This window comes from Lagenorhynchus albirostris, chromosome 5 (genome assembly GCF_949774975.1).
Source record: "Lagenorhynchus albirostris chromosome 5, mLagAlb1.1, whole genome shotgun sequence".
NCBI classification, from domain to species: Eukaryota; Metazoa; Chordata; class Mammalia; order Artiodactyla; family Delphinidae; genus Lagenorhynchus; species Lagenorhynchus albirostris.
The window spans coordinates 98,542,543-98,563,270 of record NC_083099.1 but is presented as its reverse complement, the minus strand read 5'-3'; the positions used below and the strand labels follow the sequence as shown (position 1 = coordinate 98,563,270).

The 20,728-nt window shown below is 38.3% G+C and overlaps 1 protein-coding gene and 1 pseudogene across 3 annotated transcripts in view; both read left to right on the top strand.

Moving 5' to 3' along the window:
- Positions 1 to 20,728, top strand: part of COL8A1 (collagen type VIII alpha 1 chain) — a 155,531-nt gene that overhangs the window by 88,892 nt on the left and 45,911 nt on the right. For all 3 annotated transcript variants that reach the window (XM_060150701.1, XM_060150700.1, XM_060150702.1), the window contains one exon: positions 10,687 to 10,806. The gene's annotated coding sequence lies outside the window, so the exon portion shown is untranslated. The remainder of the gene's footprint in view (positions 1 to 10,686; positions 10,807 to 20,728) is intronic.
- On the top strand, positions 5,850 to 6,671 carry LOC132520638 (mitochondrial fission regulator 1-like; annotated as a pseudogene).

Genomic DNA, 20,728 nt, shown 5'->3' with positions numbered 1-20,728 from the left:
TACTGGCAGTGAAGGTTTTATAAACCCTGGAAAAGATTCCTGGGGAGGTTTTTAAATTCCCTATCTGGATATATTTAATAGAAGAGAGATACCTATCAGCCTAGGATGGTTGAGGTAGAGACCTGCCGGGAATTAGCTTTCAGCTGAATTCTGTAAATCTAGATTAATTCCTGACAATGTTCAAGATGTCAAAGACAGCAAGTGCTAGACAATGGCGAAAAGTGTTGCCCCTTATTAAAAAAAAAATCTCACCCAAAGTAATCATTTCCTTGGAAAATCAATTGGCATATGCTAGCTGGTTATGAATGGAATGTACAATTATAATACACTCTGGTTTTTATTTTCTTTTTAGCCTGGTTTCCAGTGGAAAGAAGGCTTATGAAATCTCTCTGGCAGGCTATGCCCTGCTTAATACTTTTTACTTTCCTTCTTTAGGCTGGTTATAACCAAATCTCTTAGAAGAATCTAGACTTAAGTAGCAATACATGCCCCTTCAGAGTAATACCTTTGTTTCCCTCCTAATTGAAAGAAGGAGGATGATTCCACCAATGCCATCACCTGCTTGCTCCTTACCCTCACACAGACTCCAGCAAGTTCTCTGCAGCTTGCAGAATTTCCCCTCATTTCCAGTGCACAGACAGAGCACTTGCACTCACAGTTCATACCAAAATTCTCTAATTTGTTGTACTTCTTTGTTTATACAGCTGTGTGTCTGTTTGCCCCATTGTGTTCACCCCATCTATTGTCTGGTTTTTGTTGTGAGCTCCTGGAGGCGAGGCATGGAGTCTGTTTAGTTTGCTTTGCATGACACCACATGTGCACACTGTGCTTGACAGTGATGGTTCCTGGAATGACTGGATGCTCAATCAATAGACTCCACGGATTAATCAAAGCTGGAGGTAGAAAACTAAGACTCAGTTCTTAGACTCTGTCATCCCATGATCCTCCTATATGCAGCACACCAAAGCCATAAGAACTGTCAGGGACCATCAGGAACAAAGCAGTATGGAGAAGGGTCTGACCAGCAACTGGAAAATCTAATAAACCAGGATCTGAAATGCACAGAAAGCAAGACTGCATTCATTTGGGAGTTTGCCCACCACCATGACCCTCCTTTCTCTTGTGTATAAGCCCAGTCTTGCAGGTGCTCTCACTTCAGAGCATCATCTGTCAGATTTCAGACACTCCACAGAAAACTATCAAGTTCACAGTCTCTCAACTTTCTTATTTCTTTATGTTTACAATCCAGATATTTTCACCAGAATTAATATTTTTCCCTTCCCACCAATCCCTCCACAATCCTCCTTCAACCTTACTTTATGCCAGCCTTCCTCAGTGACCCAAGAGGACAGAGACAAGTCGATCCACGTTTCTTAGCTGGGTTAAAAATTTCCAGTACCTTTTCATCCCTGAGTGTCTTCAGAGTTACATCAAAGGACAAAATGATCGATAAAAACCCCTCCCTCAGGAAAAGCACAGAAAGTGACATTTCATTTAATTCAACAAATATTTTCTAGGTACCAATTATGAGCCATTCATTGTGTGCTGAGGAGAGAAAGGGGAGCAAAACATAAGCTCTATCTTCAAAATGTATATACATGTGTGTATGAGTTAATTTAAAATTTTATCAAAGGATCTTAAATATAAGCAGATTGCTTTATTGTAGAATCATGGTAAGGATTAAATAATATATATGTAAATATATTTAGCACAGAACTTGTCAAGTAAGACATCCTCAATAAGTAATAACTATTACTATTGCTACTGGGTTATGGCTTAATTTAGGGCAATTTTTTTTGTGAAGGCTCTCCCTGGAAATCCAACTTGACCTTGGATTATAGAAAATATGTTTGATTGTTATGGGGGTAAGAGGAACCATCACATTCAAGCGCAAAAAAAACCCCAACTATCATCAAAAACATTGAAGTCAATATTTTCCCATCAAAAATGGAGCTCAACCATGTTCTGATATCCCAAGAGTCTGGCTGCAGTCTTTCTCTGTGAAGATTCTGGAGTATTCAGAACATTGACCATATCCCAAACACACACAGCACAATTTTTCTCCTTCCTGCTTCCTTCTACCATGTTCTGCATCAAAGTTATTCCACAGACAAGTGACTACTAAGATACATTTGAAGTTTTTCACACTTATTTCAAAGGTACATAAAATGATTATTTGGGGGCATCATTTTAATTAGTTAGCTGTTACTGAATCAGTATCATCAATTAGTCTTCAATAAGAATAAATCCATTTTTAACTGGAGGTGAAACCAAATCAAATTTTACTCACCCAAAGCATTTTTCTTAAACTTGCCCAGAACAAATTGCTTCACAGGTCATCTTAGATGAGGTATAGTGTCTAATTAATCAACTACTCAATTATTTAATTATATGGATGAATATACTAATGGATCATAATGCAAATGCTAAGGTGATTGAATGCAAGGATGTCAAAATATAGTCAGTCCAAACAAAGGAATTCACTTACTTTGCACTTGTTGGTTCAGTTTAAACATTGCTGTATAATGCAAAATATCTGGATAACTGAAAAGAGACTCCATATAAGATTCTCCTTGAATATATATAAAAGCATAGCCTTAGTCTTTTTCCTGAACTCTGTTGTTTAGAAGATCTCTGACCACACCTTGAATCACCATTATATTCTTACTATTTTATCCTGTCTGAAAGTTATCTAACAGTTTCATTTGAAAAGGGCTACAATTTCTCAGCAAGGATGAGGAACTTCTAGGAAACGTTTGATATATTTCTAGCAATGGGAAAAGTGTCAGGAGGATGTACCTAGAATGAAAATCTCATTGACTTCTTCCTCTCAATTATCTCTTCTTAACTTGCATTATGAAGACCTAATTTTAGATTCCAACCATTGAAGCTTCTGCTCTCCAGTTTTCTAAACTAAAGTCACTATCTCTCAAATTTATTTGCATATTGAAGTGTTAATTAATTTCTCACTTCATCCTTCCTTATTCCAAACGGTAGGAATTTCAGATATACTTTAGATCTTTAGATCTTTTCAATCCTTTCTTCTACCAGTTCATTTATACTTGGCTTCTTTGAACTGTGTAACCATAATATGGGTCTTAAAAATAAAGGAAAATGAGGGCTTCCCCAGTGGCGCAGTGGTTAAGAATCTGCTTGCCAATGCAGGGGACACGGGTTTGAGCCCTGGTCCAGGAAGATCCCACATGCCGTGGCACAGCTAAGCCCGTGTGCCACAACTGCTGAGCCTGCGCTCTAGAGCCCGTGAGCCACAACTACTGAGCCCACATGCTACAACTACTGAAGCCCGCATGCTTAGAGCCGGTGCTCCACAACAAGAGAAGCCACCGCAATGAGAAGCCTGCGCACCACAACGAAGAGTAGCCCCCGCTCACCGCAACTAGAGAAAAGCCCACACACAGCAACGAAGACCCAACACAGCCAAAAATTTTTAAAAATAAATTAAAAAATAAAGGAAAATGAGTGTCTCTCTAACTGCAATGTACTTGAAAGTAGGCCAGTTATCCACAATCCAGACCCTCAGTAGTGGCTTAGTACAACCTTAGGAGATTTTTTTCCTCTCTCCTAGTTTATCAGGATTTAGTCATTAATTCAGAATTAACCCTGTTTCAGTAGATATGGAATTTCACAATCCTAGTTTTATCTGAGACATACAACCTTAAGTTTTTATAAAAATCAGCTGAAGGATGAAGGCGTTCCTTCGGATGGGTGGAGAAAAGGAAATGGCCCGCCCACCCCTTGCTCCGGCTCTCCAAACATTATTAATGAAACCAAATCAGATGCACCACTCCATGGGACTGTAAGAATAGCTTCCAGGAACCTCAAGGTACCTCACCTAACTGTCCTTCTAAAGCCCTGGCATTTCTAAACAACTCAAATGCACGTTCCTGTGGAAATCTTGTGCCCAATTTAATAACATTGTTAAATCAATGAACATTTTCCATGCTCCAGACAACTGCCATGAATCAGTTCAGTAAAATACAGTGTCCTTTGAAAAACCTGAAACTAAACCCTGGGATAATGTCAGTGGGATAAAAATAAACAGTTCCTTTGTTTTGCCGATTCCTAATTGACCAATCTTCTTTAATATTGTGTGAGAGAATAGGATCTGTCTTCTGATGACCTTTAGTCACTTGTTGCAGTTTTAAGGATTAAACGAGACCGTACAGTTAACACAATTAGCAAAGAGACTGGCCCAAAGGATGTGTTTAATAAATGTGTATTTCCCATCCCTTCAAGAATCATAAGAATGCGGCCTGCCTGGCTGTGGAGGAAGTTCACAACTGGTGGGGATAGGCTATGTTGGAACATATCAAAACTTGAGCCTGAGTGTCTGAATGTTATATCATTTCTGAAATGGTGTGGTATATCTATAAATAGCAATTCAGATTTTTCTCATGAATTTTATAGAAACAGGTCTCATTACTGCAGAATCTTGTGGTCATAGTTGGCCACTGAGACCCAGCCACTAAGGTTCCTGCAGTTCCAGAGTGAATGACACCAAGAGGAACACCTTTAACTCTCATCTACTCAGTGGGGCAATTAAGACATCTCCCCATTCCAGAGGTTTGTTTTAAACCAGCCTCAAAAGATGAAACCCTGTTTTCAGCACTTTCAGAGCTGAAAGGGGAGTCTTTCACTAAGGTTTGCTCCTTACCCAGTAAATAAATCACATGTTCAGCAACACGAAACATATTGGTGGGAGGTGCACATTCTTCAATTCAAAGCAAAGAGCCTGTTGACTGGTGGTCTAGTTTTGAAAGCATCTGATTTGACAGGGGAGCTCTCATCACACTACTGAAATAATCTTACGTTGTTGTGATTTTGTTTGTGGGATTTTCTTTTTTTGAAATTGAAGCAATGTACTTTAATCAGAACCATCAAAGCTTTGAAAAATGTCCACAAAACTTACAATGTCTGGTTTTGTTTCAAAAGTACAAAAGTATTTGCAAGGCATCCAGCAAATATTTATGGATCAACTACCACGTGCCCATCCTTGTTCCAATTGCAAGGGATGTTACAGTGAACAAAACAAACAAGTTCCCTGCTCTCGAGGAGGAGTGGGGAGATAGGAAGGGTTGGTGTTGAATGAATGTATGAATGAATAAAAGGTATGATTAAGTAGGGAACGTATAAGGGCTACTGTGCGATGAAAGAGAATTAGATTAGAGATACATGAAAATGAGTGGCTGACTTTAGATCAGACGGTCAAGAAAAACCTCTCTGAGGAAGTGACATGTAAGTTGAGATTTAAATAGTGAAGAGCATTCCAGGCACGGGAAGAGCAGAGGCCTGAAAGCGGGGATGAGCACGATGTTTCCCATAAGGAGAAGGCCAGTGTGGCTGGAGAATAAAGGGCAAGGGGGAGAGGGGGCTAAATCGGGAGGTAGGCAAAGTAAGAATCATACGGGGCCTGGAAGCCGGGAAAGAAATTTAGGTCTGATCTAAGTGCTATGGGGCGCTATTGGATGTGAGAGCGGGGCTGTTAAGTGGGTAAATGGCATGATCTGACTTAAGTCTTTCAAAGTTTACTGCATCTGCCGTGAGGAGAGTGGAGCAACAGTAGGTACATTTTTAATGCAACTGGAACCATGGAAGAGTTGTTAATAAGGAAATGTGGAGGGGAAGTGAGGGCGGTTGAGTCTAGGCGCCGCTGTGGTAGGAGGGGCCGTGAGGGGAGTGAGACCAGAGCGGGACTCTGAGGAGGAGAAGCCTGGTGTTCCTTGAGACGGCCTGAGGTGAAAGAGTCAGCCTCCAGCCTACCCGAGCCCCCAGAGCTGCCCTGTGGTTGCCTTGTCCTTCAAGTGCAGGAGCCAGTTGAAACGTGGGGAATGGAAGCCAATGTGACCGTCTCAGTCTGGCAAAACAAGCCGCAGGGAGCTGTTCGAAGTGTAATGAGAAGGATGGGTACCAACCTGTGTCTGAAGCCATGTCCCTCAGAATCCTTGGAGGTGCTGCCCAACATCTCTGACCTGGGTCTGAGGGCTGTGCCCCGAGTCCCTACCCTGGCTCACATCGCCTGGATGCTATAGATGAAGCAGAGCCTTCTGCCGGGGTCAGGAGCATACATGGCCCCAGAGGAGCCCCCGGAAGCCCAGCCCTCTGATTGTCATGCAGCGCAATGCCTCAGGGCCCAGCCTGCAGGAGACGGAGAAGAGGCTCCTGGCCTCGAAGAAGCCCTGCCGGCCCTAAGCCGCCTACGGAGCTGCAGGATGAGCTGCGCCACCTGCGCAGCTAGATGGCTAAAATCGTGGCGTCTGATGCAGTTTCGGCTTCATTAACAACAGATTTCTTACCTCCAGAAAGTTCAAAGGTCTCTCCCCGCTTACCTTGTTTTGGATCTTCATTCCACTCTACAACTTCCTTCGCCGTTAGTGACATCGCCGAGGAGACCCAGGTAGACTCCCTGAGCTTCCATCAGTCCTCCTGATTTGTTCTGCCAGCCCTGATATTTGCAAACCAGAACACAAAGCTACTGTGTCTCTCTGTCCCAGGCCAGCAGCTTTGCAGACATGATGGGTATCCTGAAGGACTTTCACCGGATGAAGCAGAGCCAAGATCTGAACCCGAGTTTATTGAAGGAGGAAGACCCTGCCTTCCTTATCTCTGAGTTTACTCTGAAGGAAGAAGATATCAGTAGAAGAGGAAACTGATGGCACTGAGCTCTGCAAACTCAGTCTCCTGCTCCGGGAATTCCTTCAATAGCTGCCTTCCTCACAGCAGATGTTTCTGCCTCTCAATTAGAAATCTTCTGCAAGAGTCTTGCCAAAAGCTTGCACTAAAAGAGAAGAGCTGCATTATATGTTTTCCATATTTCAAACTTAGCAGAAGCTAAGGCCTGTTTTGAGCTGAGACATGTTGCAGCTAATTGTATAGGTTGGAATGTCCCAGTTTAAAGGGTGAGATAGAAGTTTCTGTTTTTTTCTTGTCCCTGGGTGAAAACAGGTCCTAAGTGAATGACCAACTTTATTGTATTAAACTCTGGACATGTAATATTAATTTATTTTCCAGAAAGTTTGTGCAATGTATACTCCCACTTTACCCAAACCAACATTTAATATTATTTTTCTTTATCTTTGCCAATTTGATAACCAAAATTTTAATTCAATTGTTTAATTCACATTTCCTTTACTTACTAATGAGGTTGAACATTTTTTACATGGTTTTTAGCCTTTTTTTCTTTTGTGAATTTTATGTTCATATAAGTGCTCATTCTTTAATATGGTGTTAGTAATTTTTTCTTGGTGATCTGTAAGAGCTCTTTCTCTAGGAAGGGTATTAAGACTGTCTTTGTCAATTTTTGCAGACAAATTCCCAGAGTGACTTTTACATTCAATTTTTAAATTTTTATTGTAAAAATATCACACGTACAAGCAGGTATGCTCCAGTTTTCTGTTGCTGCATAACAAGCCACATCAAAATGTAGTGGCTTTAAAACAGCCAACATTTTATTGTATCTCACAATTTTATGGGTCTCAGCTGGGAGCTTTTTCTCTCTCCTGGCTTATTCACCTGGTAGATTGGCTGACCTGAAGGGCCTCAAATGGCTTTACTTGTATGCTTAGCGCCATGGCTGGGATAGAAGGAAGGCTGAGCTCGGCTGGAATTGCCAGCTGAAGCACCTAAATGTGGCTGCTTCTGCACGGTGGCCTCAGGGTACTCAGACTTCTTAACTGGAGGCTCAGAATTACAAAAGTCACTATTCCAGAAACAAGGCAGCAACTTCCTGGCCTTTTATGACCCAGACTCAGAAGTTACATAGTGTCACCTCCCGCTGTGCTCTATGGGTCAAAGCAGTCACGAGCCCTTCCAGATTCAATGGGAGGGAACACAGAGGAGGGCCAAAGAATTTGTGACCATGTTTTCAAACTTCCATAGGGTACAAAACATTTCAAAGAATAAAACAAATTCCACTTCACCTTTTAAGTTGTTTATGTTTTTAGTAAGCAACCGGTTTTTAAGTACTTACATTAATCTCTTTCTTCTTCTTTGTGATTTCTTCCATTGCTTTGTAATTCATTTTTTAAAATTATTTTCAAAGTGTGTGTCTACAAAATCAAGGACATTATCAGTTACTATATTGGGAGAAATGACTTTACGGTCTTTAGATGCTTTAAGTACTATGTATTCTGGCTGCATTCATTTAATATAATTCTTAATCCTTTTCCTCTTTAAATTTCCATCAGTGATACATTGGAAAACTCATCTAAAAATTCAGGTTAGCCATACATTTAATTATATAGTTGCTGTGTGGAGGGGAAAAAAAAGAAGTGTGACTAAATAGTTCTTGCTTCATACTTTGCCACATTTCTGGTTCATTCTTCCAAAATGAACTGAAATGCAATGAGCTACATTTGGTCTGTGTAGCTGGTAGTTCCCATCAGGTGTTGCGATGGTGCTCAAATATTGAAAAATTTGATTCATTTCATAAATGTGATTGTAGCACTCTTTCTTACAGTGTTCTGAATGACAAAGCAAAAAGGTGTCCTCCTATAACAGTATTTAATTAGTAATTATTTTAAAGGACATTCTTCTGGCTAATAGAGAGGAAAGAACTCCTTGTAAACATATATTGTAAAAACTCAATAAATGCTAAATGATGATGCTCATCTCACGCTCTAAAAATTTAAGTTGAGATCTTTTCAGTTATTTTCTCTGTTTCCAATAGTGCATTTCAAAAACTGGTTTTGTCTTCTGATTATGGAACTGTGAAAGCTGTGCAGAAAGAACTAAATTGAATAAGATGTATGACACACACATAATCGTGATCTTCAGTGTTTCTATTTATCATGTGTATCTTTCTCCTATTTTATTTTCACCATATCCAGAAAAAAAAAATTGGAGGAAGAAAACATTGGAAAAAATCTTATTGTCTAATGCAGTTAATCACCATGAGGGCGGGGGTCATATCTTTTTTGGTTTTTTTCAACATTTTACCTGCAGCACTAAGCATTGTGCCTTGCACATAGTAGTGCTCAATGAATATTGAGGAATGATTTGGGTAGAGGCACAAAAGTGCTCAATGAATATTGAGGAATGATTTGGGTAGAGGCACAAAAGTATTTACCAGCCTGTTCCTGTGATCTAGTCTGAATCTGGAGAGTTTCTTTTTCATGGAGGCAGCTATGTGTGTGGAGCATCTCCTCCATATCTGTTTCCACTACTTGCTATTCATACCACACAAGCAATGGACTGGAAAAGTCAAGCCCTTGAGTCCATTTACCATCTGAACTTTATTATGAGAGATCATTTGAGATTCCATGGCTTTCCAGAGACAAAAGGTTCTCAAATCACCTATGGTTAGCCCAAACTTTATTTATGTCTGAATATCCACAAGTTGAGCCAAAGTTCAGAATGCTGCTGGGTCCACCCGTCAGGCCCGAGTACACGTCAGAGGTTGGGCCTTGTGTTTTGCGTACACTCGTGTTTTATAGACATTCAGCAGCTAGAACCATTCAAGTAGTTCTTCATTTTGTGTTGAACACAGAATACAGGTAAAGTCCAGAACTATACTCTCCAATATAGTAGCCATTACCCACAAGTGGATATTTAAATCCAAATTAATTAAAATTAAATAAAACTAAAAATCCAATTGCTCAAATGTACTAGCCACATTTGAAGTGCTTAAATAGCCATTTGTGGCTAGTGGCTACCATATTGAACAGTGCAAAACGAGAACATTTCCTTTATCACAGAAAGTTTTACTGAATAGTACTGTTCTAGAATACATCACTTATATCACATTGCAGAAATTCTAAATTAGATACCCAATTCTGCACTTATTTCCTAATCGACCAATCCTGGCTTTCAAATCTTTTTATTTATCTAAGTGTCTAAAGCTTCCCTGTTTAAATCTTTTTTGAACAACAAATATAAATAATATTTCCTAAACAAGTCTCTGTGAAATATACCAAAACAAAATAGAGACTATCTACTATGCAAAACACAGAGTTAAATTTCTGAAATTCAGTTTAAATGGGGAGAAGTCCCATATGACTCGTAAAAAGTCTAAATTACACATGGTTTATAAAGCATACTCAACTAAATTACATCAAAAGCTCAGACGAAAACCTGAAAGTATTGCTGAATTAAAGCTCTACCAGACCTGATTTGATACATAATAGAGAATAATTTCTAACTCGAATACTACTGTATGCAAATTGGATGGAAATGTGTTGATGGCAGAGATCACTCCTCTTAAATAAACCTAACTTTTCTCCCTGAGGTATTACTTCCTTATAAATTTCCTTCCTCTGTAGCAACTGCCCACATCCTTTCTAAATTATCTGTAACCTGTATTAATGGAAATTAAATTAATGGGAACCTAGCACATAATATAACCATGAAAAGCAATAACTGTATACTAAAAAAAAAGGTTTATTTGGACAAAAGCTATATATATGTGTAAAAATAAATAAGTGCATATTTGCATACACAGAAATACAAAAAATTATTCTCTCTCCTAATCAGCATACAAAGACCTCTAATATCAACTAAATGTGCACTTACATTTCGGTCAATAACAGCATCTTTTATTGAAGTGTGTCTTTATACATTGCTGGAATGTAATTTCTCCTATGATCCCAAAACAATACACTTTGATCAGAAATCCAGCTTCTTGTTGTCTTTCCAATTGAGTAAAAGTATCCTCTTTTTTTTCTACTTCAGAAGCTGTTCCGGAAGTGGAGTAGCGTCGGGTGAAGAGACAGAAACCAGCCCCAGACGTGCCACAGGAAGGCACAAGCAAGGACGGTAGTCCTCGATTCCGCAGGCGGGCCGAGTCTATATGTAAGTGTGAGAAGCCATGGAGGGCGCGGTGGCCTGGGGGCCGGTGGTCCACAGGCGCGGCAGCTGCGGTGGCGGAACTCACTGTCGCTGTTCGGGAGACAGGGGCTGTTGGCAGACCCTGGGGTACCCGGCCTGCCTGCAGGTCCTATCTCCCACCTTCATCTCCACTGCAAAAGCCTTGAGACCATCGCTACTAATGCCAGGTTTTTAAATCCCTGAGAGTAAAATACATGTGCAGAGTGTGATTCGAGCTGATTTTTAAGCCCAGGCATGTTGAATAGAGTCTTCAAATAATCATTGCCATAGGACCTGACTAGATATCCAAGTGTTCACCAGATGCTAGAAGCTAGATTTTGCAAAGGAAAATTGCTAACTTAAGCTTCTTTTCATGATTCAGCAGAGGGTTTTAAGTAATAAAAGATCTGGAGATTTGTAAAATAAATAATTCCAGTGCAAATGGGAAAATTAAAATAATCTTATCATCTCTCAGTCATGTCTGTATGTGCTTTTCTACCATTATCAAATTTCTCTTAATTGGCCCAATTTTTTTTCTGGCTGATACTTTACAGTTTTATGAGTTGTAATGAAGAAATGATTCCTATACTACCAAATGTAAAACAGATAGCTAGTGGGAAGCAGCCACACAGTGCAGGGAGATCAGCTCGGTGCTTTGTGACCACCTAGAGCAGTGGGATAGGGAGGGTGGGAGGGGGACACCAAGAGGGAGGAGATATGGGGATATATGTATACATATAGCTGATTCACTTTGTTATAAAGCAGAAACTAACACACCATTGTAAAGCAATTATACTCCAATAAAGATGTTAAAAAAGAAATGATTCCTTTCAGATGACTGAAGTGCCATGTACTAAATTTTCCTAAAGACAATCTAGGATGTGTGAAACAGAGCATGATATAATGTATATGGTTTCATTTATATACAATATTGAATATATCAACAGTGAAAAATAGTAACAGCATGACAGAATTTCTTTTATTCCTTAACAGATCTCTCAGTAGAAGCAATTAAAATGTAAAGTACATCATTAACTTTTGAACTTCAACAGAAAAAAATATCATACATTTCTGACGAGTAGACATTATCTCATAGTATCCACAGCCATCTTATGCATATTACCCTTGCCTGGTCTTAAGTGTGACTTCTGGACACACAACTCAATGTTTCCTAATATTTAATAGTACAATGGCTTTTTATAGTCTACTTAATTTTATTTAGTAATTGAAAGAATGAATAGTTAAGATTCCTCAGATTTTTGTGTTCTTGCTGGAGGTGCACTTGAACAAAAAGAAAAACACAGTATCTAGCCCTATAGTTAATGCACATGACCACATCCTGTCTAGAATGAATCCATTCAGAGTTCCTGGAGAAATGCAAATACATTATTCATTTTCCTAATGTATCACATTTTACTACGGGCATCACTAACTCTATCAAGGCCAGATGTTAGCCAAATGAAATATTTATAATGCAAAACCACTGAATTAAAAAATATATGCTCATTTAAGCAACAGGTTATAGAACTCAAGCCAATCACATATTTTGGAGAAGCTGAAGGAGGACGCCTGACGTGTGTTACATTCATAATGTCAGGGTAAGGTTCTGAACTCAATCCAGAGAAACTGTATAACTGTTGCAGCCAACTAAAGCTCAGCTGCTTCTGGATTTCTTGTAACAAAATCTTGCTGCCAAGGGCACTGATGGACTCACCCAGTAAAAAATTACAATAATAATGTTAAAGTAAATCATAAAAATGCAGAAGGTGGTTATTATAGGGCAGAGGAAAGGAACTGCTTTTAAAGTTATGATGGAAATATCAAAAATACATTTTATTGAACTTTTAAAAAATTAAACTTTATTTTTAAACTAGGGTGCAAAAGCAAGGAAATGTAAAGGTTGTTCAATAAACGATTTCATTCAATGGTCAACAGCAATGATTCCGCAAGTGAAAATAAAAATTATATTTATTTAACATAGTCAATTCAGGCAGAACTGAAGCTTATATTCTGATAGTTTTCTAGTAAAAAATAACCAGATGAAAGTCATTTTTAAGGAGGAATTTTGACTGAAAGGGAACAAAGAACTTGAATGCATGTCTTCTCAGTGAAAATGAACTTGGCATATGCTTAATTTCACATAGTATAAAACTAAATATTTCATGTGGTTTTTAAGTTCTAGGAAGAAATTCATTTGAAACAAATGTAGAAAATAACCCCAAAATTTAAATATGAAAACTATGACAGACTTACATTTAGGGAAATAGATCATAATAAGTAATCCTCTGTATGCCCTCCAAAAGTAAAGAATGTAAGTTTTTAAATTATTTTTTGGATAATCTGGAATTTCCTTTCTGATCATCTTTATACCTTCTGAAAATATAGATTCCTGAATCATATATCATAGACAGTTTGGTAGATTCCATATTTTCCTCAAGTTGAATAACATATTTCTAAGTGACATTTATCAGAGAAACAAGCTCCATTTGCTCCTTAAAATACCTGATGTGTCTTACACACAGTAAGCACTAAATAATATTCTGAACTGAACTGAATTATTTCCACTTTCTGTTCAGAGATTAATGTGTCTCTTGGAGTCACACTAGAGAGATGGTGTCTCACACATGTGGATTAATGAGCTACATCTGTAACCAAAAATATCCATGGAAAACCTGCTGAATTGATCCATATCTGTTTTATTAATCAAGCCCAGTGTGGAAGGGCTTTCTTGTGGTTGTACTATATTTTGGAGATAAATAGAGTGGGGAAACCACACTTCAATTTAGAAGTTGTTCGAAACATTGAAGAACGTAGGGTTTTGTATTATATGACAGCAATAAAGTCCAATCCTTGATGGTTGTAATGCTGATATATAAGTATATAAATATCCTGTATGTATAATTTTACTGCAGAACATTATGACAGTGGCCAAGAAGACCCTAACCATTTAATATGGAATTTACTTCTTGCTGCCACTCTCTTCCTTCCTCATTTTTTAAAAACAAAAACGTTTGGGTTTTATTTTTAAGCCAGCAAGTTAGGAACAGCCAATAGTTGAAGCAGATGGCTAGAAGTCAGAAGCCCTAGATTCTATCCTTGATTCTCCTACCAACTGGGAATGTGGCCTTGTGCAAGTCATGAGAGTAAATCTACAATAAAAGGGGGCTATAATGCCTTACACATGCTTGGTGCTTTATGATCTTACACAGCACTTTCAGATATGATATATTATTTAACCTTCCTCACAGCCTCCTAAGACCCAGAGACACTAAATCAATTGTTCACAGTCATCTCAATATCAAATGTCAGAGCAAGGAACAGACATATATGAGGATTCCAAGCTGGTCTTTTTCGCCTTTTCTCTATGCCACACTGCCATGCTATGGTACCTCCAAAGCTGGGCTGTCCAATATGGTAGCCATGAGCCACATGGGGAGATATAGCACTTGAAATGTGGCTAGTCCCAATTGACATGTACTTGATTGTAAATTTACACACAGAATTTCTAAGACCTTGAACAAAAAAAATAATGTAAGGTATCTCATTAATATTTTTATATTGATTCCACATCAAAATGATAATATTTTTGATACCTTGAGTTAAATAAACTATGTTATTAAAATTAATTACACCTGTTTCTTTAACTTTTTTAATGTGACTACCAGAAAATGTAAAGTCACATACATGGCCATTGTTTCTGTTGGTCAGAAATGGACTAGAGGATTCCATTGTTCAGAGTCCATAGTACGGATTTCACAGTCCTGGACTTCTTTATACACCTGTCTTGATGTAGCTGAGACCAATTTCCAAAGACTCTGTCGAACATAGAGCAATGTAGATTCGCAACAATAATTCAGCTATTCTTACCCATCTTTTATAGGCAGGAGAAAAGTCAGACTTTGTTAGTTGATGCCTCAAATTCCTCATTCATTAAAAGGTCTCATTTTATACTTGTAGAATGATTGAAAATCTTAGAGTAAAAGTACCTTGGGGGGCTTCCCTGGTGGCGCAGTGGTTGAGAGTCTACCTGCCGATGCGGGGGACGTGGGTTTGTGCCCTGGTCCGGGAGGATCCCACATGCCGCGGAGCGGCTGGGCCCGTGAGCCATGGCCTCTGAGCCTGCATGTCTGGAGCCTGTGCTCCGCAACGGGAGAGGCCACAGCAGTGAGAGGCCCGTGTACCACAAAAAAAAAAAAAAAAAAAAAAAACCTTGGAAAGAACTATAAATTATATTTATGACTCTGTAGCACACCTTATTTTAAAATGTGTTCCCATTAAACATTATGAGTGAATGAGACATTGGACTATTAGGTGATATAGGCAATGTAAAATAATAACTATATATAAATTTATTATAAAATAGAGTATATTTTATTCCCCCTACCAACTCTTTAAGATATTTTATATATAATCCCTAAATAAGTAGCTTATTTCTGCTTTGAAAAATCGAAGTGAAAGTCCTCAGGAAAAATGGGTTCATATTTAGGAGAAAAAAAATATATATAGCAAAAGACACTAATCAGGCTCCCTGACTTCAGACTATACTACAAAGCTACAGTTATCAAGACAGTATGGTACTGGCATAAAAACAGAAATACAGATCAATGGAACAGGATAGAAAGCCCAGAGATAAACCCATGCACATGTGGTCACCTTATCTTTGATAAAGGAGGCAAGAATATACAATGGAGAAAAGACAGCCTCTTCAATAAGTGGTGCTGGGAAAACTGGACAGCTATATGTAAAAGAATGAAATTAGAACACTCCCTAACACCATACACAAAAATAAACTCCAAATGGATCAAAGACCTAAATGTAAGGCCAGATACTATAAAACTCTTAGAGGAAAACATAGGCAGAAGACTCTATGACATAAATCACAGCAAGATCCTTTTTGACCCACCTCCTAGAGAAATGGAAATAAAAACAAAAATAAACAAATGGGACCTAATGAAACTTCAAATCTTTTGCACAGCAAAGGAAACCATAAACAAGATGAAAATACAACCCTCAGAATGGGAGAAAATATTTGCAAATGAAGCAACTGTAGCAAAACTACAGTGAGGTATCACCTCACACCAGTCAGAATGGCCATCATCAAAAAACCTACAAACAATAAATGCTGGAGAGGGTGTGGAGAAAACGGAACCCTCATGCACTGTTGGTGGGAATGTAAATTGATACAGCCACTACGGAGAACAGTGTGGAGGTTCCTTAAAAAAACTAAAACTAGAACTACCATACAACCCAGCAATCCCACTACTGGGCATACACCCTGAGAAAACCATACTTCATAAAGAGTCATGTACCACAATGTTCATTGCAGCTCTATTTACAATACCCAGGACATGGAAGCACCCTAAGTGTCCATCAACAGATGAATGGATAAAGAAGATGTGGCACATATATACAATGGGATATTACTCAGCCATAAAAAGAAACAAAATTGAGTTATTTGTAGTGAGGTGGATGGACCTAGAGTCTGTCATACAGAGTGAAATAAGTCAGAAAGAGAAAAACAAATACCATATGCTAACACATATATATGGAATCTAAAAAAAAAAAAGTTATGAAGAACCTAGGGGCAGGACAAGAATAAAGACGCAGACGTAGAGAATGGACTTGAGGACACAGGGAGGGGGAAGGGTAAGCTGGGACGAAGTGAAAGAGTGGCATGGACATATGTACACTACCAAATGTAAAATAGATAGCTAGTGGGAAGCAGCCGCATAGCACAGGGAGATCAGCTCGGTGCTTTGTGACCACCTAGAGGGGTGGCATAGGGAGGGTGGGAGGGAGACGCAAGAGGGAGGAGATATGGGGATATATGTATACATATAGCTGATTCACTTTGTTATAAAGCAGAAACTGACACACAATTGTAAAGCAATTACACTCCAATAAAGATGTTAAAAAAAATAGCCCACAATACTGAAAAGTAAAATCTATTTGGCATTTATTATGCAGTCTCAGGCACTATACTAAGAGTTAGACCAAGATTATCTCATTTAGGGATTTGAAAATTAGCAACAGAGAGCAGAACCAACTTTTAATGGTTAAAAATTCTTAACCATTACTGCCTCTTAGGTCAGTGCTGTTTGAAGTCACAATGTGAGCTATGGAGACAGTATTAGAATATGAGGGAATATTGGGCAATAAGAGCAGAACTCTGCCCTCAAAGAGGACACAAGTTGGCAGACTTGTGAACATGTTTTTGAAAAATACATGCTTATAAACAAGATTATATGAAGGAGAAATTACTCTTCACTTTCTAAAGGTTTCTTTATGTTACGATAGAAATCTTTATAGCAATGTTCTCCAGTGTGTTAAAACTTACCTATTATTTATAAAGCAAAGGTCTAATGTAAAACAAAACTATATAATATGAGTTTCAGAGCTTTGTTTTTCTCTATGCATAATACCCACTTGGAGGAAAGTAGGCTGAAATAACCTTAAATATTTTCTGGAAAAAGAAGAAATGATGCCAAATAATCAAAATGGCACTGAAAATCACAAAACAGTGAAAACTGAAGAGTTATATAACTTTTTATACAATAAAAATAATATGTTACCTTTGAAGGCTGACATTAAAAATTGTGTATGTAAGCTAATCACATATTAATATTTTTAAAGATTTCAAAATATATAATTTATTGCCAGTTTCTTAATGTTCATGCTTACCTGCAATGAAATTTTAAAAAATATTAACAATAGCCAACTCTAGGTAGCAGAATTTTAGATATTTCTGTACTTATTTATACTTTTTTGTAATAATTCCAGAATAAGCAGGTACTGCTTTTATAATAAGTGAATACAAAATTTATTGTAATCAATTCCAAAATTGATTGCAAATGAGAAAGGCAAAAATTATCTTGGGGGGAGCGTAAAATGCACATTTTGTTCTCAATCACAAAATTTCAAAATAATAATATATTTTATAGGTTCTTCTTTCCAGTCATTATTGCCCTTCCATTGATTCGAGATAAAGCAACCTGTGGACTACTCAGTTTCTCTAGACAGTGAGGGTGAAAGGTAGATTGGGTTTTCTAGATTTTCTTGAGAAAGCAATTTACCCTCAGCTGTGAACATGAGTATAAAGATCAAGGTTGTAATATGAGCTCTTAAAGCTCAAAGTTGTTATTGCAGCAATCAGAAAAGCAGAGCATCATGTAAAGTGTACCTCTTCACCGTAAAACAAACTGACCATAAATCATTTCTAATGGTATCTACTTAAAACTGGCCTTAGACCTTGAGATGTATAAAATGTCATGTGAGAATATATTATATAATCATATCTTTGAGCAGGATAGGGCCTTAGTGATGCTAAAAAGTGAAATATAGAGCTGTTTTAGGCATCTCTTTCAAATATTCATGGAGAAGTATTTAGTCTGCTGACTTCTTTTATGACAACAACACTAAAATTTTACTACAAAGAAAACTCAGAAATGAGTTCCTTGTGTCATTTGATCATTAAATCATAAATCCACAGACCATTAGAGCTGAAAGGGACCTTCTAGACTATCTCATCCAATACCAGTATTTTACAGATGAGAAAACTAAGAAGCATAAATTATTTTCTCAGGAAGAAATGAAACCACTGAAAAATATCCCAAAGTATCCAGGAATTTCTGTAAGTTTTCATAGGAAGGAGTAGGTATTTCAAATCCTACCAGAACTTGATAGTTTGGTTGTGGGTACTCCTGGGCAAGGAAGAAAATATACTAATATTGGCTAATTCATATAATATATGAAAAACACATTCACAGTGAATGCCTATAAAGTAAAAACCAAAAGCATAACAAAGCCAATGATTTCAGACTAGATCACTCACTCATTACTCAGCTTCCTTTCTTCAGTGAGTCAAATAATTGAAAGGAGCTTTCTTTGCCACTTTTCATACACAAATCATCTATTATCCTGGCTACTTCCACAGTTGCTGATAGACCAAAGAATAATGGGACATTCATTACTTGAGTTAAAAAAGAAAGGGTGTCAAAATCCTCCTGATTTTATGCATTTATGAAAAATATGCTTAAAATAAAATTATATGTATTAAAAACATATACCTCATCCCCCCCAAAATACATACTACACGTTATGGAGATTGTCCTGGAACAAGTACATATTAAGACTCTTTTTCTAAGTTTGTCTAAGAAACTGAAATAGTAACACTTGATTTTAAGGAAAATAGGACAATGCATGTACTTGTACTGTCATCTATAAAATAGGAAGAAGAGTAGATTCTCACAAAGCTGTTTAAGGATTAAATCAGTAACAGTTGTAAAGTGCTTAGTTCAGTGCTTGGCACATAGTTAACACTCACTAAGTGTCAGATAGTAGTCCTGGTAGTGATATTATTATTTAAAACACGATGACTCCTCCAAACACACCCTTCCCCTCAGTCAAACCAAACTCTTGAGATTCCCCTCACTGTTTCATGGCACATGCTGACCCCTTTCCAAATGTTCTTTCCCTACTTCCCCTGGTGAACCCATCAGCCAGGGTTCAGCTATGAAATTCCCTCCTCTAACTTGTCTTCCCTCATCGCTGCTCCTGACTTAGCTGCATTCACCCATTTCTCAGGGTGCCCTGCAATATGCCTCTTTTAGCAATTGAGACATGACTTTTTTTTACTTGATTTCCCCCCTCTCCCATCTAACACACACACGCACGCACGCACATGCACGCATGTACACATGGAACTGAAGGTGCATCACACTCAAGGCATCACACACATATTTTTGTATCTCTATAGAAACACCTATTGAAATGAATGAACTAACTCCTATATAAAAAAAATAAGTGATTTTTTTCTTCATAAGTAGTTATCAGGCTAGAATGTGTATCTAGTGGCCTCAGTTTTGAAGGGGAAAAGGGGTGAAGGATATAGTGGGAGAGCTTGGGGATACAACTTGGCAGCCCTGGGCCCTGGCTCTGCCACAAGACTAACCTATGGTCTTCAGTGAGTCATTTAACTGCCTGGACTCACTCTCCTTCTTAGCAAAATGAATGAGTTGGGCAAAATATTCTCTGAAGACCCACTCAGTGCTAACATTTATATGATGCTAAACATTGGTTCATCTCAGTGGTTCTCAAACTTCAGCAGGGATCAGAACCATCAGGTGGGCTTGTGAAAACTGATTCCTGGTCAGCGGGTCTGAGATGGGGCCCAAGAATTTGTATTTTTTATAATTTCCCTGGTGATGCTGAGGCTGCTGGGGGTGATGGTGCACCAGACTTTGAGAACCAGTGATTAATCTTCTTAACACAGGATATCCTGACACTGTCCTTTTGCCACCTGGCAGACAGTAAATTCACAGTAGGGTGGAGGCAAATAAACCCAGGCTTCTGTGAAGCTGCCATCAGGAAGACTGTGTACCTTTGGGTGAGTCCCAAGAGTGGCCACAGAAGGCAGACTTTGCTGACCGTAACAGTTCTGTTAAAGACCCACGTTGTGGGCAAGGGACAGCCCGAGTTCACAATGCTGCAGGGCACAGAAAACAAATTCTAGGGTTTGAACCATCTGTTAAAGCCTACTGCTTCTGAAGTCACAATGGATCACAATTGCCATCTAGTGATAGCTTTGAATTACTGCATCTAGAGACTGCGGAATGAAATGATGCTTTAATTTGGAAGCTACTACTTTTTACCAAACTGTTCAAGATGAGAACTTCTGAGAACAAGCTCTAAAGTATGCTGGTCTTATCTACACTTGTACCTAGGCACTGTAGAAATAAACAGGCGTATATCACTTACTATGTGCTAGGCACTGTTCTAATACTGTATCTATGTTCAGTTATTCACAGCAACCCCATAAGACAGATACAATTATTATGCCCACTTTATAGACAGGAAATACAACTACAGATGTACAAAGAAATTAAGAAACTTGCCTGAGGTAGAGTGG